Below are 17,619 nucleotides of genomic sequence, written 5' to 3' on the forward strand. Positions count from 1 at the left end.
ACATGTAAATGTACATAGATATATAGGTAAACATAGATATAAAATATTAACCAAATTTATACGTGGTTTTCTTTAGGTAACTATAGATAAAAACTGTAGTTTCACTTGGCTTTTGTAAAAAGTTGGCATCTAGTTTTTCATCTAATTGGTAAATGTACATAATTTTAAAATAGCTTAATATATTTTTTCTTAGTTTTCTTTAAAATGTGAATTGAAGTTGTGATTTGAAGTTGGAGTAAATATCACTGGAGGCCCAGACATTCCCTGAAGTTGAATAGGGTGACCCTTTGGTGCTTGGAGCCGTAACTTTACCATCTAAACTGCTCCAGAAATTCCAGTGACCAAACTCTGATATTTTTTTCACTCCTCCATCACATTTTAAACTTGTAGTGGACCTAAAAGGGTTTCCAGTTCACCCTTGCAACTTTGCCCCAAGTTGAAGGAAGAATTTACCCCAAAATGTGCTCTCTATAACAACAGCATTTTTCCAGTCCTTGCCTCACAAAGGTGAGGTCTCTTGAAACCATTATGGCTTCAAATGCAAGGGATGTGGTCTCAGCTTCACCATAGCAGCTGCTGGGAACAACCAGCTCTCCTAGATTTATGCCACATAAACACATACCCAAATACTCCAGTTCAATTTATTTTTCCTCATGCCATTACTCTTAAATATGAATTCTTCCAGTGGTGGGCAAACCAATTTCTAAGGCTGTTTTATTTTCTTCTTTCTTTCCTTCCTTCCTTCCCTCCTTCCTTCCCTCCTTCCTTCCTTCCTTCCTTCCTTCCTTCCTTCCTTCCTTCCTTCCTTCCTTCCTTCTCTCCATCTGTCCTTCCTTCCTTCCTTCCTTCCTCCAAATAACTACAATTCTTTTGATGGCATCCAAAAAATGAATGATTTTGAGGTATCTGGTTATGACTTCTGCAGACCTTTATATTCTGGCTTTGAACTACAAAAAGACAAACAGGAAGGAAGAAAGGAAGAAGAGAGCAACAAAAACACACACAAAAACACGCACAAAAACCCCTGCAATCTATCGGTGAAATTGTACCCTCAAATAACATTCTATAAATTATCTTTGGTTATTTTAATAGGAGTTATAACCAGTTTTAATTTACTCATTCAAAATTCAACAATATTTGTTGAGAATCTACCTACTACATGCCAAATAGATAAGTTATCAGCCCTCATGGTGTCTAGTTTTGCTTAGGGTAGATATTTAATAAATGAGAGAAAAAAATTAAGTAAAATAATTTCACATAATGACACATACTTGTAATTAGCTCTACCATAGCCTTCCCAGACACCCCTTTAGGTGTGATGTTCTTATTTCCCTGGTCAGTAGGAATGCTGTCTATACACAGCCTTCACCTCTCAGACCCTGTGATGGTTAACTTTATGGGTCAACTTGACTGGATTAAAGAATACCTAGACAGCTGGTAAAGCTTTATTTCCAGGTATGTCTGTAGAGTTATTTCAGGAAGAGATTGGCATTTGAATCAATAGACTGAGTAGGAAGATCTATCCTCACCCAATGTGTGTGGCACCATCCAATCCACTGAAGGCCTGGATAGAACAAAAAGGCAGAGGAAAGCTGAATTTGCTCTTTCTTCTGGGGCAGAGAAACTTGTCTTCTCCTGCCCTTGAACATTGGAACTTCAGGTTCTCTGGTCTTTGGTTCTCAACCCTTTGGACTTAGACTGAAGCAAGTTACCAGCTTCCCTGGTTCTCCAGCTTGCAAATGACCTATCATGAAACTTCTCAGCTTCAATAATCATGTCAGCTAATTTTTGTAATAAATCCTCTATCTATGTATCTATCTATTTATCTATCTATCTATGTATCTATCTATCCATCCTATTGACTCCGTTTCCCTGGAGAACCCTGAGTAACATAGTCTTCTTTGGGAATTGCCTTAGCTGAAGAGAGTCACCTTGCCAAAGGTCATGTTTCCTACCTATAGGGTAGTCATATCCAATAACTGGACCCCCTTAACCCAGCTCAGGACAACTCTGAAGGTCTATTCCATCTTTTGGTAGGATTAGCTCTGGTCCTTGTTGGGACCACATCACAACCTGACTTCTTCCTCTGCCTAATCCTGTTTCTATCCTTTCCATCAGTGAGGACCAAGAGGACTCCCTAATAAACTTTCTATTTATTAATCTCTACCTCAGTCTACTTCTTGGGAGTCCTGATCTGCAACAGTTAGTACTAGCAGAATATCAAGAAAACAGACACTGATTTAGCATTTGGGGGCTGGATGACTTGCTGCCTAGCTAGGAGTAAAGACACCGTCACTGGTGGTGGAGATTAGTACTACGCAGGAGCCCAACAGAAATCAGCATGGCCAGCAGCAGAGACCAGCCGAGTCCCCAGTATAGCACCAACCCTCCAGGATGCCAACCAGCCACTTGGTGGCAAGTAAAACACATTAGACACTTGGTGGCAAGTTAAACACATTAGACATTTTCTACCCTGGAAAGAGTAGTGGATTATTTTGATAGAAATAGAAATATATTTGGGGAATATACATAAAAGTTTGTCTTTCCTTTCCACAGAGCTTCAACCAGCACTACTACTTGAGGACCTATGCAGTGTTTGTCCATGAGCATGGAATGACTCATACTGGCATCAGAGTTAGGGTCCCACTTTGAAGGAAAGGGGATGCAGTAGTGGGCACATGACTAAGAAATCCACCAGTCCTCTCAGATACTGTACCACCAGAAGCTGCTGGCTTAGCGGAGCAAAGGTATGTTCAAAGAACAGCTGAAGCAGGAGCTTTGAGATTATACTTTGTGGGGATGGGTGTCATTATCTAGGGTGTGGTGCTTACCAGTAATCAATGAATTTTATGTAGTGCTACATCCTGACTAGATAGAATACGTGGGTCCTGGAATTAAGGGATAGAGGCATGAATGGTCCTTAATCTCTCCCAGTTACCTGTTTGCGGGATGTATCTTCCTCTCCTGGCGTCTCTGGGTTCTGTGGGTTTAGTGGTCCTGGTTCCCAGAGAGGAAATGCTTTCACCAGAGAACACAGCAGGAATCTTACTAAACTATAAGCTGAAGCTGACTCTTGGGCACTTTGAGATCTTTGTGCTAAGGGACCGATAGGCAAGAAGGGGATGCTTCCTGGCATCAGTAGGACATTGGGCTACTGTTATACAGTGGAGACAGGGAAGAATATATATGGCACCTACATTATCTATTTAGGTGCCTCTTGTTATTCCTTTGCCCAAGTTTGACAATAGTAGACAAGTGCAAAAGCCATAATCGGAGAAGGACATGGTGACTGAGAGCTCAGATCCCACAAGATAAGGGTCTGGTTCATGCTACCAGGCAAGACAAATAAACCCATGGAGTTTCTAGGTGAGTTTAGGGAGCATATAGAATGGAGAGTAGAGAAGGGAGAATGTGATCCCAAGACTGGCTGCAGTGGCTAGAAGTGTATTTCATTCCACTAAACCTCAATAATGTTCACTGAGAATCAGATGCCCCAGCATCCTAACTAAGCTGCCTCCAGAATTTATACAAAGCAGTGGATTCAAAGGATGGACTCTGGTGAGATGCTGCCCTATTCAATACTAAAAGTCTTACTCCTCAAGAGGCTGAGAGTGTTGCAAACAGATAGTTTTGGCTTTCAGGCTTCTTTGGAAATTGTCTCATCTCAAGAGCTGCTGTGCCTTCTTGGGGCAGCTAGCATCCAATGTGGGGGGCATAAAGACTTGTCTCCTCGTTTTGAAACTTGGTATATTCTAAAAAGTCATTCTAGCTTCAGAACTCCGTGTGGGATTGGCTGAGGTGTTTGTTGAGACCACAGTTGCAGCCTAATTTCTCCCTTTTCCTAGCACTCTTATCTTCCCATCTTCAGGTGTTGATCAAGAACACCTCTAATAACTTCTTCCATGCAAAACCACTCCTCACTCTCTGGTTCCCTGGGCATCCACCTGCAACAGTACTATTAAAATATATAAAACAGCAAAATGAAATAGAAGATCAGATACAAGGTGAGGCTACTCTAGTTATGATGATCAGATAAGTCTCCTCTAAGGAGCTGATATTTGAGCTGAGATGTGAATGATGAGAAAGATCACAGAAAGATCTGGGGGAGTAGCATGTACCATTCCAGACAGAGAGAAATATGAAGGCACTGAGGTGACAATGAGCTTAACATGTTCCACAAAATGAAAGAAGTTCAATGTAACTCAGGCAAGACAAATGAGAACGAGGCTGATGGAAACAGTGGCCAGATCATGGAATTTGAACTTTATTCTAAATGCAATAAGGAGTTACTAGAAGTAATTAAATATACGACTTTGACTTACAGGAGTAATAAATGACTTACAGGAGTTTGAAGAGTAGAATAAAGACAATCATTATAGTTATTATATATATTGTTATGAGACTATGTAATAGTCTCACCCCAAGAAAGAGACGGGGTGTTTTGAACTAGGGTGGTGATGGCGACAGGTGGTTGACTTTTGGTATTTATTTTGGAGGTGAATTCAAAAGGATTTGTGATGCATTACAATGTAGGACCATGAAAAGAGAATAATTAAAGATGACCCCTAGGTTAGGCCTGAGCAAGGAGTAGTACCACTAGTAGAGAAAGAAAAGAGGAGCATATTTGGAAACAGAGGATCTAAAGCTACCTAAGGACAGGGTACAAAGTTTCCAGAGAAAAAGAACAGATTAGAGAGTTAGATTACCTTTTTAATTAAGTAGTGAACTCAACTCTGTTAACCCCTTCAGTCTCTCTTTGTCTCAGTTTCTCTGCTTTCCATTCTTTCCTAGGCCACAATGAGATCTGATAGACCTCAACATCTATAATTATAAGCTGGTTTACGTTTCTCAGAGATGCTGCATTTTCAGCAGTCTCTCAGGTGACACTGAGGCTGTGGTCTGAGGACATTTTGTGTAGCAAGGTTCCACTGAAAATAACATCGTTGGATCAGACAGACCTGACTTTGAATTGTTTCCCAGCCAGTTATTAGTTGTGTAATATTGGAGAAGTTTAAATCTTCTCTGAGTTTAATTTCTTGTAAAAATAGGAATAATGTACCTGCCTCATAAAGTTACCATGAGAATTAAATGATGTCATGTCTCTAAAGCATAAAGCAAATAACCCAGCTCCTTACTCACAATGGGATTAACTAATTTAGTGTCCCTCCCTCCCACCCTCAAACAGACTATATGTTTACAGATTATATTAGAATCTTAAAAAATCATTGCAAGACCTTAGGCATCCAGAGAATTAGCATGTATAGTTTTGACTATTGCCAAGTAATTCCAATGGTCCACATAATGTAACAATTTGAAGGTGCACATTGGAATCCTATATACTGAGAAAAGGCTGGTTTGCAGGAGTGAGTAACTTACCTGGGGTATAGCCTACCCAATAACAAGCATCCTCATCTCAGGCTGACTTGATGGTTCTTAGCTCACCTTTCCATCTGCATGCCTTTTGTGAAACAATAAAACCTCTGTATCTTATGGAAAATGTCTCTGCTAAACAAAGGAACAAACAGAAAAACAAAAACTAAACTAAAACCAATTAGCAAATTGTGTTGGCATAGAAGTGAAAAAAAAGTTAAAAAAAAAAAAAAACAAAGAAACAGATGATATACAGAAAAACAGGAGTTTGGGATAAATAATGGAGTGGGAATGCCACATTGGCAGCAGCTTGGATCCATGCTATGAATGCTTTTACCATGTGCTCTACAAGGAAATAAAGAAAGCTAATTCACAAACGGTTTCAATAAGTTTTCCAGACAGAATTTGTATTATTAGCCTTATAAATGAGTCTAGCCCTCTATAGAATTCTAAAGGTCTTAAGGGGTTAATTATAAGTTTTTAGTAATACTTGACTGAACTTTATGGGAAAATTCTGTGCTATAATGGTATCTGTGATTTGGGGAATGTGTACATGTCTCAGGGTGTCTCTCTTAAGAATTTCAGGGTCTCTTGTAATTATTTTAATATTACCACATTGTTCTTGTTGTGTAGCAGATTGCAAAATGCTTATTATTAAACCATCATGGCAGTAATCACATTGTAAAGAAATAACTTGCATATTTAATTTCCTGTTTTACAATGAGGCTATAGCATTTGCCAGTAAATATTCAATACCATTGTACACAAGCACCATGCTACAAGGTACTTGGACAAACAAGACTCACCTGAGGAAGGGAAAATACTGGCTCCATGATGGAAATGTAACCTTGAGACTTGGGAGGGTAAATTATCTTGGGCCAATAACAGTGTTACCTATGACTGGCAGAAGGTCATAATACTGGTGCATTTTAACAGCTGTTAGTCCCCCAGTAGTCATCTAGGGAGACAAAAGAGAGAAATCACTTATTTTGATACTAAAAGCACAGAGCTAGCTCTAAAGTATCTGACATATCCTAATCCTGATCAGCAAATCTCAGCACTTTTGCTTGGTTTGAAATCACTTAATTTTGACTGGATACTCCCTGTAGTAGGTAAGACTAACACATCCAACGATAGATGTATTTCTACAAAAAATGATTTTTATACTCTCATTCATGAAACACGCAGTCTCATTTTCCCAAGGCTCTAAGCAGTGTCAACGCGGTGTTCCTTTCGTTTCAACTCTGAAGTCCTTGTAGGAATAACGATCTCACATTCCTTTGTTGTTTAAAGAGGATGAATTCCATGGACAATCCTCAGATGAATTAATTAGATGAACTCTGGTATTTTCTGGGGCAGGTTAAGGGGAGTGAACCACAAGATTGATAAAATTCAACTGGATGCCAACTCCTTTGTATTATTTTCTGGCACCCTTATTTAAAATGCAAATACCCAGAGATGGTAATACATTAAAGAGCATTAAGGAGTAAATACATGGGTGGTGAGGAAGAGAACCCAATGTCTTCAACAAAATTCCATAGGAAGGGTCCCTACCTTTTACTTGGTTCAATGGGATTTGAAATAAGTTCGAATTTGAGATCTGCTACTCTTTAGCTCCTTGCAGCAATTAAACTCCCATAGTCTCAGTTTCCCATGAAAGTAAAACAGTGATAATAGTAACAGCATAATAGCATTGAAGGGAGGAATTGATTAGATGACATATGCAAAAGACACAGAACAGAGCTTGGCAGATGGGAAAAATTTACCAAAAGTTTATTTTTCTCTTTTGATAAAAAGTACTTGAATATCATATTACATTTTCTCACCCTACTTCATTAGGACAACACCAGTGGATAGGCACCCCCGCTCAGGAGACCAGGAAATCTCCCCTAATAGGACTTCCAAGTGAATTATTGAACAGTGAAGTTATTCAAAAATTATTGAATGACTGAAAAGAATTCCAAGAATCAGTGGTATTCTGTGGAAGTTATTAGGAGTAAGATAGGGACTCTTCCTATGGAATTTTGTTGAAGACATTGGGTTCTCTTCCTCACCACCCATATATTATTATTATTATTATTATTATTATTATTATTATTATTATTGAGATGGAGACTCGCTCTGTAGTCACCCAGGCTGGAATGCAGTGGCATGATCTTAGCTCACTACAACCTCTGCCTCCCGGGTTCAAGCGATTCTCCAGCCTCAGTCTCCCAAGTAGCTGGAATTATGGGTGCACACCACCATGCCCAGCTAATTTTTGTATATTTTTAGTAGAGACAGGGTTTCACCATGTTGGCTAGGCTGGTCTTGAACTCCTGACCTCAGGTGATCCGCCCACCTTGGCCTCCCAAAGTGTTGGGATTACAGGCGTGAGCCACCTTGCCCAACCATATTATTTACTTGGTTCAGATTTGTTATACTAAGTAATTCAGAGGTTTCTTCAAGAGAAGAAATGTAGAGGATAATGTTAATAAATTAACAATGATCAGACTCATTATTGAGCAGGACTGGAGTAGCAACAGAAGGAAGTCTATTTCTAATGTCCTATTCTGAAGATGTATCTCATTTCTTCCTTTTTAGAATGCTTAAAAAGTTATTCTATCACAAAGCAAAACATAGTGCTACCATATGATTTACCAGTTGTATTCCCAGGTATTTGCTAAAATGAGTATAAAACTTATTTTCACACAAAAACCTACATACAAATGTTTATGGTAGCCAAAGGGGATCAGACTATGTCAGCCCCAAATATGCCACTTTGGCATAAGTGTTATTTTGGGCTCAAGGCAATTATAGGAGGAATTCTCTGACATCTCTCTTTCTGCCTAAAGCATGGCATAAATTTCCCTTTGTGAAGGCATCCTCCCTCTGCTCTCCCATGCCAGGAGGCAGTAAACAACTCTCATCACAGGAGACAGAAAGCTGGCATGAGATGTGTCTGCATAAGCAAACCTTACTAAAATAACTCTTATCCTCCATTAGTTTCCCCCATATATTTACCTTTCTGTAATTTAATGTCCCTAGAAACTCAAACTGCTTTCCTTTGTTTTGTCACTTCTCCACACTTTATCACCCTTTGTTAAAGTAGTATATAAGTACTTGGTCTAACCACGTCTTTGGGTTTTCACTTATTTTCTGTGAAGCTCCTTTGTGCATGCAAAATGAACCTTTTCTCCTATTAATCAGTCCTTTGTTCGTTTAATTTGCAAGCCTCTTTCATTGAACCTAAGAAGGCAAAGAAAACTTTTTTCTCCTACTCTACATAACTTTATTCATAATTACCCAAACTGAAGGCAACCAATGTGTTTGTTGTTCAATGGGGAAATGGATAAACAAATGATGACATATTCATATAATAAACTATCATTCAATGATAAAAATAAATCAGCTATCAAGCCTCAAAAAGACATGAAGGAAACCTAGATCATATTGCAAGTAAAATAAACCAATCTAGAAGGCTATATACTATATGATTCCAACTATATGACATTCTGGAAAAGACAAATTTATAGAGAGTAAAAAGATCAGAAGTTGTTGTGGGTTTGATGGGGGATGGAGAAGGGGAGAGGAGGGATTTTTAGGGCAGGGACACTATTTTGTATAAAATTGTAATGGTAGATAGATGATATTATGCATTTGTCAAAACTCATAGAACTGTACAACACAAAGAGTTAATCTTAATGTAAACTATAGACTTTAGTTAACAATAATGTATCAATATTGCTTCATTAATTGTACCACACAAATGCAAGATGTTAATAATCGGAAAACTGAGAATAACGGAGGGTAGATTGGAGAGAAGGTATATGGAAACTCTCTGTACTTTCTGCTCTTAAAAAAATCTATTAATTAAAAAGTCATTTAAGGATACCTCATGCTTTATATGGCTTATTAAAATACAACAGATATAGGTAGAGAGAAAAGAGGGAATAAGAAGACTGTAAAGCAAAGGGAGAGGCAGAAATATGTAAGAATTATAAGATAAAGAAAATGAATTTGTGGCACCAGAAAAAAAAATTAGAAATTTAGAGAACCATCTTTTCTTTCTCTTTTTTTTTCCTCTTTTCTTCCTTTGTTCCTTTTTAGGGAAGTGGAGTAGGAATGGGGACTGTAGCAAACTTAGAATGTGGAATAAGTTAATGGCATTGGATTTTTAAAATAGTTTGTGCACTTTTCCTGAAAGCATGCATTCTACTTATTTCTGATGGAAGGCTAGAGTGTCTGGCATGGTATATACTTATGAGATGATTAAGCAAAAGATGGTTTCTGGCGGAGGTTGTGTGAAGTAGTATAATGTGACACTAGAAAAGTCATGTGGCTGAACAATTGGGAACTTGCTCTCCGTTTGAACTCCAAGAATAAACAGGCCTTACTAGGAGTACTGGAAATCAGAGGTAATGGTGGTACAAGGCCTAGAGTAAGGCGAAGGGGCATAAAGTAGATGACAGTATGTTCCCCAAATTAACTTTTCTTTTATATCGAGATATAACATATATATAGGAGAGTGCATGAATCTTAAATGTACAACTTGTTGAATTTTTATTTATGCATAGACCCATGGATCCACAAACCAGTTCAAGATACAAAATATTTCCAGTACCTTAGAAAGCTTCCTTTTGCTCCTTCCCAGTCAATATCCCTGCCCTTAGAGGCAATCATTCTGATTTGTCACTAAAAGTAAGTTTTGCCTGTAAATCTCATATAAATGGAATTGCACTACACGCACAACATTTGTGTCCAGCTTTTTTTACCCAACGTATGTCTGTAAGAGTCTATATTGTTTCATGTAATGACAGTGGCTTTCTAAAATTGGTATTCATACACTTTATTGTATGAAATACCACAGTTTATCCATTTTATTGCTGATGATCATTTGGGTTGTTTCCAGTATTTTTGCTTTAATGAATAAACTTGCTATGAACATTCTTTTATATGTCTTTTGGTGGATATACACATGTATTTCTCTTGTGTCTTTACCAAGAAGTGGGCGTGCTGTGTCACAGGATAGGCACATAGATATTGCCAAACATTTTTCCAAAGCACTTTTACAATTTAAATTTCATAGCAACATATGAGGATTCCAGTTGCTCCATATCTTCAGCAACTTTTGCTAGTACTTGTCTTTTAAATTTAGTCATTACAGTGAGTGTAGAGTAGTAACCATTCTGGTTTTAGTTTGTATTTGCCCAAAGGGTAATAACATTGAGCATTTTTCCTGTTTAATTATTGTTCATTCGGATATCCACTTTGCTAAGTTCTTACTCAAGTATTTTGCCAATTATTGAACTTGGATTTACTTCTTATTATTAATCTGTGGGAGTTTTTCATATATTCTAAATAGAAGCCCTTTGTCAGATACGGCAACTATCTTTCAGTCTGTGGCTTGCCTTTTCACTCTCTTAATGTATCTTTTGATTAATAGAAGTTCTTAATTTTGATGAAATTTAATTTATCAATTTTTTGTTTTAAAAACAGTGCTTTTCTTAAACTGCTTCGGTCTTTTCTTATTCCAAGTTTTTAAACATATTATTCTCTTTTCTTTTTCTCAGCAACATTTATTGAAAATTCCAGTCTTTTCTCCCTAACTGAAGTGGTGTTTTTGTTGTATATCAGATGACTGTATATAACTGGGTCCTTCTCTGCATTCTACTTTGTCTTATTGCCATATTTGTCTATCTTTATGCCAGTATCACACTGACTCAATTACAAAGCTTTATAAAAGCATTTGTAGCTTATCTTGGTGATTCTAGATAGTTTGCATTATCATACACATTTTAGAATCAGTTCTAAGTAAACTCTTCTTTACGATTTTGTACTACTAAGTTATAGCTGGCATACTCTCTAATTTTTTATATTTTTTTAGTCAAAATTACATATGTACATAATTTAAATAGTCAAATAGCACTATAAACCTTTAAATGAAAAAAGTAGTCCTTTACTCCTAAATCTCATTTCAAGAAGCAAGCTTTTCAAGTCTTTTAGCATTCTTCTGGTATTTAATTTAATATTTTTCAACAATGTACTTATAATTTTATTTCTTGATTTTCAGCTTTAGATGATGTCTACTATGGAGCATAATTCAATTCTCTTACATTTTCTCAACATAAATCGCTTTTGTTAGGTCAATATTTGTTAGTTATATTATTATTATTATTTCCATGTAAATATTTTTCGCAGAATTCTTTTTTTTTTTTTTTTTTGAGATGGAGTTTTGCTCTTGTTGCCTAAGCTGGAGTGCAATGGCACGATCTCAGCTCACTGCAACCTCCACCTCCCGGGTTCAAGTGATTCTCCTGGCTCAGCCTCCCAAGTAGCTGGGATTACAGGTGTGTGCCACCATGCCTAGCTAATTTTGTATTTTTAGTAGAGATGGGGTTTCACCATATCGGTCAGGCTTGTCTTGAACGCCTGACCTCAAGTGATCCACCTACCTTGGCCTCTAAAAGTGCTGGGATTATAGGCATGAGCCACTGCAGTCGGCCTTCACAGCATTCTTCTATACCTTTTGTTTTCCCTAGAGATAATAATCACCTCCTTGCCCACATTCATTTTGTTTTATATAGTTTACTACTATTAATTCATTCTTGAACTCTGCCAAAACTGTTTCCTTTGAATATATTAAATTACATTAGGAAACCTATCACATTTTTTTTTTTCTTGAAAATATCTCTCTCATAGCCCTCTATTCCCCCTCAAGTCTGGACTGACTGATCTCTAGGTCTACAATGAGAGTTAGATGTTGCCAAAGAATCTGCCTTCATGTGTTAATTTATTTGTGCTGCTTTAACAGAATACCACAGACTGGGTAATTTATAAGCAATAGAAATTTATTTCTCACAGTTATGGAGGCTAGGAAGTCCAAGATCAAGGCACCGGCAGGTTTTGTGTGTGGTGAGAGCCTCTTTCTGCTTCCAAGATGGTGCCTGTTGCTGCATTTTCTGGAGGGGAGGAATGTTGTGTCCTTACCTGATGCAAGGGCAAAAGAGGGAACTCACTCTCTCCAGCCCTTTCATACAGGTCCTAATCCCATCCACGAAGGCTCTGCCCTCATGAAATAATCACCTCGTAAAGGCCACACTTCTTAATACTATCACATTGGCAATTAAGTTTCAATATACAAATCTGGGGGGACATATCAGACCATAGCATTTTATTACCATTTATGGGATTCCCTTCTCCTCTTGTGTGGGACTCCTTAATTCCAGCATCCCACATCTTCCTTTTTTTTGATTTCACCCTTTGTTTTGATGGAGCACATTTTGTAGTAGCTTCTTAGCAACGAGTTCATAGGAGATAAGTGTTTTGAGAACTTGCTGCCTTTGTTTTAGTCTTGTAATTAATTGATCATTTGACTAGGTGGTGAGATGGAAAGTTATTTCTCTTTCGGATTTTTAAGGCATTTCTCCATTATCTTCTAGCTTCTGATAATACCTTGTTATTTTGCAGTTGTAATAACATAATGCAATCAATGTTAGTTTGATTCCTAATACTTGTCAGTTTTTCACTCCCAAGAAGGTTTTAGAAATTCTTTGTCCTTCAGCTTCTAAAATGTCCTGACTATAGGAACCAATATGGATCTTTGCTCATGCTTTGTTCTGAGCATTTTGTGGATCCTTCAATGTTTTTTAATCCTGATACACTTTCAAATTATTTTTTAAATAATTTCTATGTCCCTGGGTTTTTGTTAAATCTCTCTTAAGATTCCATTAAAATGATGTTGAACCTCTAAATCAATTAAATTTTTAATCTTTCTATTTTCTATCTCTTGAACTATCAGACTTTCTACTTGATTTACTAAACTTTATCTTCCATTTCTTCTATTAAAATGTTCATTTCTGCTTTTGTTCCCTTGATTTCCAAGAGTTTGTTTTTGTTCACAAAATATTGCTTTTTTTATAGCCTCCTGTTCTTGTTTTGTGGATGCTATTTCTTTTTTATTTCTCTGAGAATTATGAGGATTAGTTATGTTTTGATTGATGGTTTCTTAGTGTTTTACTCAATGCCTTTTTCCTTAAATTTCTTTTTTTCTCTTTTTTGTTTGTTTTGGTTTGGTTTATGTCTTGTATACCATAGGTCTTTCATACTATTATTGGCTGTGTGCTTATTTATGGTTAAGATACAAAAATAGGCTGCTTATAACCCCTTAATGAGTATGGATGGGCCTTGTTGAGAAGTGAGCTCTAACATAATATCTAGCTGAAGTATTTTCTTAGAGGAAACCCAGCTTTAGTATCTGCAGACCTTTTTGCTGGGTCAGTTTCCCTGGATATGCATCTTCCTTTTTCATGCCTGAGGGTTATGACTTCCTGCCAGCATTTCTAGGGCTGAGTGGCAAAGGGGGCTGTGGTGGGGGTGGGGAGGGCTCATCTTTCAGAAATTTCACATTTGGCGTGTTCTCCCTGTTTTCAGTATAGTTCTTCTGTACTATGTGTAGTGAGATGAAGCTAGAGTTTCTCTGGTTCAGTCTTTCCAGGAAACGAACATACCTTTTGTTTTCTTTCAAGCGGGGAAAAGAGGCAGTTCTTTGCCTGAGCAGTGCGGGAAGAGATCTTTGGGGATAATTGTTTCTTATATGAATTTTCAATCAAATTTCTGGCTTCTAGCCTCACTTGAGACCCCCACTTTCAGAGGTAGTTGATACCCCAAATACTAAGGCTTTTTGTGGCTTTGTAATATGCATCTACTTATGTCTGGACGTACCTTGGAGGTTTCCCCAACCCATAGCTCTTCCAGGATTTTTCTAGTTTCCTAAGTCAGCGATCTCTCACCCATCTGATTTCTGATTTTTGATTTTTTATAGTCATTTATTTTCCTCTTTTCTTTGTACTTGTGGATTTATATGTTTTAATACCTTTACTGCTTTCCCTGTGAAGTTTCTGGAGAAAAAATACTTGTGTTCAATCTGCATTTTAACTGGAAGCTAGTTTTTTAATGTTTAAGAATTTAAAATCAGCTCTTGCCCAAAAATAGAGTGACCAGCTCTTGATAAAAAGTCTTTGAAACAGAAATAAGAATTGCCACTTTTTCTGTTGTTGTTCTAATGGCTGATTGACAAGAAAAGTGCCCCTTGTTAACATGTTCTTTTCAGGAATAAAATGGGAGCCAAGAAATGAATCACAGCCAAGGAGACATTTTGGGATTGGTTTTCTGGTCATATTTGGAATCAAAGCTGGGCACAATGGCTTGTGCCTATAGTCCCAGCTACTTGGGAGGCCGAGGCAGAAGGATCAGGGAGTTTGAACCTGGAGTTTGAACCTGCAAAGAACTACGATCTGCACTCCAATCTGGATGACAGAATGAGCTCCTGTCTAAAAATAATGATTTTTTTAAGAATAGAATAAAATCCCCACAAAGAGATGGCAATATTATTATATTATGAAACGGCTAATCTAGATTTGCTGGCTTGATTATTACAGGACAAGTACAAAAGAAATAATAAGATATAATCATTATTGAATACATGATTTTTATTTAGAAATTACTTTATTCATTTGATGCAAATATTAGAGATCTAATTTGGGATATCAATGGGACATTCAGATTTTATTTACCAGATATGTTTTAAATATATGAGCATATTTAAATATTCTCTACTTGCACTTTTAGTCTTCATAGAATCATTTCCATATTTTACCAAAAAATAGTTGTTTGTGTTATAACCAGTCATAAGGGGTAACTCTGGATATTCAAAATAATACACATTTGTTAAGAAACTTCACATGAGTTTGTTTTAATGATTTCTTTTTCCATGTTGCTTTGTGGAGCTAGAAAATTGGGCTGTATTTTTTTTAAGGACAAAATAAATCCTAGATGGGAGTAGTTTAGTGATACACTGCTCACATGCCATTCTTAGTGACTTGTACAGCCTTATTCGAAATGACTATTTCATTAACCTCCATTATTATGAATAAAGATGTGTTTCACATCAATAGTGGATAGTCTGCTAAAGCTAGATATAGATGCTGTTATAATCAATATTATATAGCCAAAAAAAGTGTCAGATAGGAAGAAAACATGGGAAAGTATGTTTCAGAGTAGCAAATGAATAGGGGCAGATATAAAATTCTCTAAGGAGACTTCAGAAATTTTGAGATTTTTTTCAGAGTATCCAAATACATGGAGCATTTAAAAGTGAAAAATGTGGACAGTAGCTGAATGAAAAATATTTCAGACATGTGAGGCTGTATGCAGGAGTTTTGAGGGAGAATAGGGAATAAAGAATTTATGCTCAATTGGAAGCAATTTTGGAGACACATGAAGAGTGTTGAGTGAGATAGGGAAGACTACACACCAAAAATGTCTTGAGTGTTGTAAATATAGTGAGTTTTTCGATGAATGGCAGCTGAAGTTGTGGCAGAAAAACTGAAAAGGTGTTGTAGAATTTAGAGTTTCGAACTGATGTGATGCTTATAAAGCCATGACCCATGTGGTCCAGTCCCAAAGTAGTGTCACTTTTGCAAAAACACAGCACAAATAAACAACTCAAGCTTTAACATGGTTCCCAAAAATGTTTGAGGAGGTTCAAGTACGTGACCCATTGCATTTGTTACTTAAGTAATTTTCCTTTCTAATCTACAGCACCCAGCTCTCACATTGTTATATGTCCAGATCTATAGGCTAGTCTTTATCAAGCAAGTTGTCTAACAAATGAGAATAGAACTTGTTTTCAGGGATATTATTAGTAGCTTTTGTGAGAGAGACATTGGTATAGGTATGTTCAAGTAGCTTCTAGATTATAGAAGACTTTCTGCTAGATATCATTTTCTTTGCATTAACCAATTATAAGGGAAAGGTAAGTCACTTATACCTTTTGTCCATCATGTAAATACTGGAGAATTCTATCAGTTGCCATGGTGTGTCTTTTGTCTTTGTGAGAGAAGCTTTACTGTCACGACTAGAGATGTTACAGAAAAAGCTATGATCTCTGAATTATTATCTTCCTGGAGAGGAGACTAGCTAGAGGCTTAAAGAAAGTGCTTTTTTTTTTTTTTTTTTTGAGACAGAGTCTTGCTCTGTCACCCAGGCTGGAGTGCAATGGCACAATCTCAGCTCACTGCAATCTCCGCCTCCTGGGTTCACACCATTCTCCTGCCTCAGCCTCCCGAGTAGCTGGGACCACAGGTGCTCACCACCATGCCCAGCTAATTTTTTGTATTTTTAGTGAGACAGGGTTTCACTGTGCTAGCCTGGATGGTCTCGACCTCCTGACCTCGTGATCTGCCCGCCTCAGCCTCCCAAAGTGCTGGGACTACAGGCGTGAGAAAAAGTGCTTTTTAAAGGAGCAACAGGTCCTTGTTATGTATGCCCATGTGAACACCAATCCTATGGGAAAAAATTAGCGTGTTGTACTTTTTAGCAATAAGGTGCCTACTTTTGCTAATGAAATGATCAAGATCTGTACTAAAAACGTATGATTGGAAAAAGCCTGCAAAAAAATAGTACATTTGAAACAAACCAATTAATTGAATTTAGTCTAAGCTAATTTTATTATTAATGAATGACAATTGTGAGAAACATTCAAATTTCTTCATTGCAACATACTAAAGGACAGATTCATTTCTTTTTTTTATTTTTTATTTTTTATACTTTAAGTTCTGGGATACATATGCAGAACGTGCAGGTTTGTTACGTAGGTATACACGTGCCATGGTGGTTTGCGGCACCCATCAACCCCTCATCTACATTAAGTATTTCTCCTAATGCTATCCCTCCCCTAACTCCCCAGCCCCAACAGGCCCCTCTGTGTGATGTTCCCCTCCCTGTGTCCATGTATTCTCATTGTTCAACTCCTGCTTATGAGTGAGAACATGTGGTGTTTGGTTTTCTGTTCCTGTGTTAGTTTGCTGAGAATGATGGTTTCCAGCTTCATTCATGTCCCTGCAAAGTACACGAACTCATTCTTTTTTATGGTTGCATAGTATTCCATGGTGTATATGTGCCACATTTTCTTTATCCAGTCTATCATTGATGGGCATTTGGCTGGTTCCAAGTCTCTGCTATTGTGAATAGTGCTGCAATAAACATAAGTGTCTTTATAGAAGAATGATTTATAATCCTTTGGGCGTACATCCAGTATTGGGATTGCTGGGTCAAATGGTATTTCTGGTTCTAGATCCTTGAGAAATCGCCACACTGTCTTCTACAACAGATGCTGGAGAGGATGTGGAGAAACAGGAATGCTTTTACACTGCTGGTGGGAGTGTAAATTAGTTCATTTCATTTTATATTAAAAATATTTTCTCAGGC

The sequence above is a fragment of the Macaca mulatta genome, chromosome 17 (assembly GCF_049350105.2).
Source record: "Macaca mulatta isolate MMU2019108-1 chromosome 17, T2T-MMU8v2.0, whole genome shotgun sequence".
In the NCBI taxonomy this organism is placed as follows: domain Eukaryota; kingdom Metazoa; phylum Chordata; class Mammalia; order Primates; family Cercopithecidae; genus Macaca; species Macaca mulatta.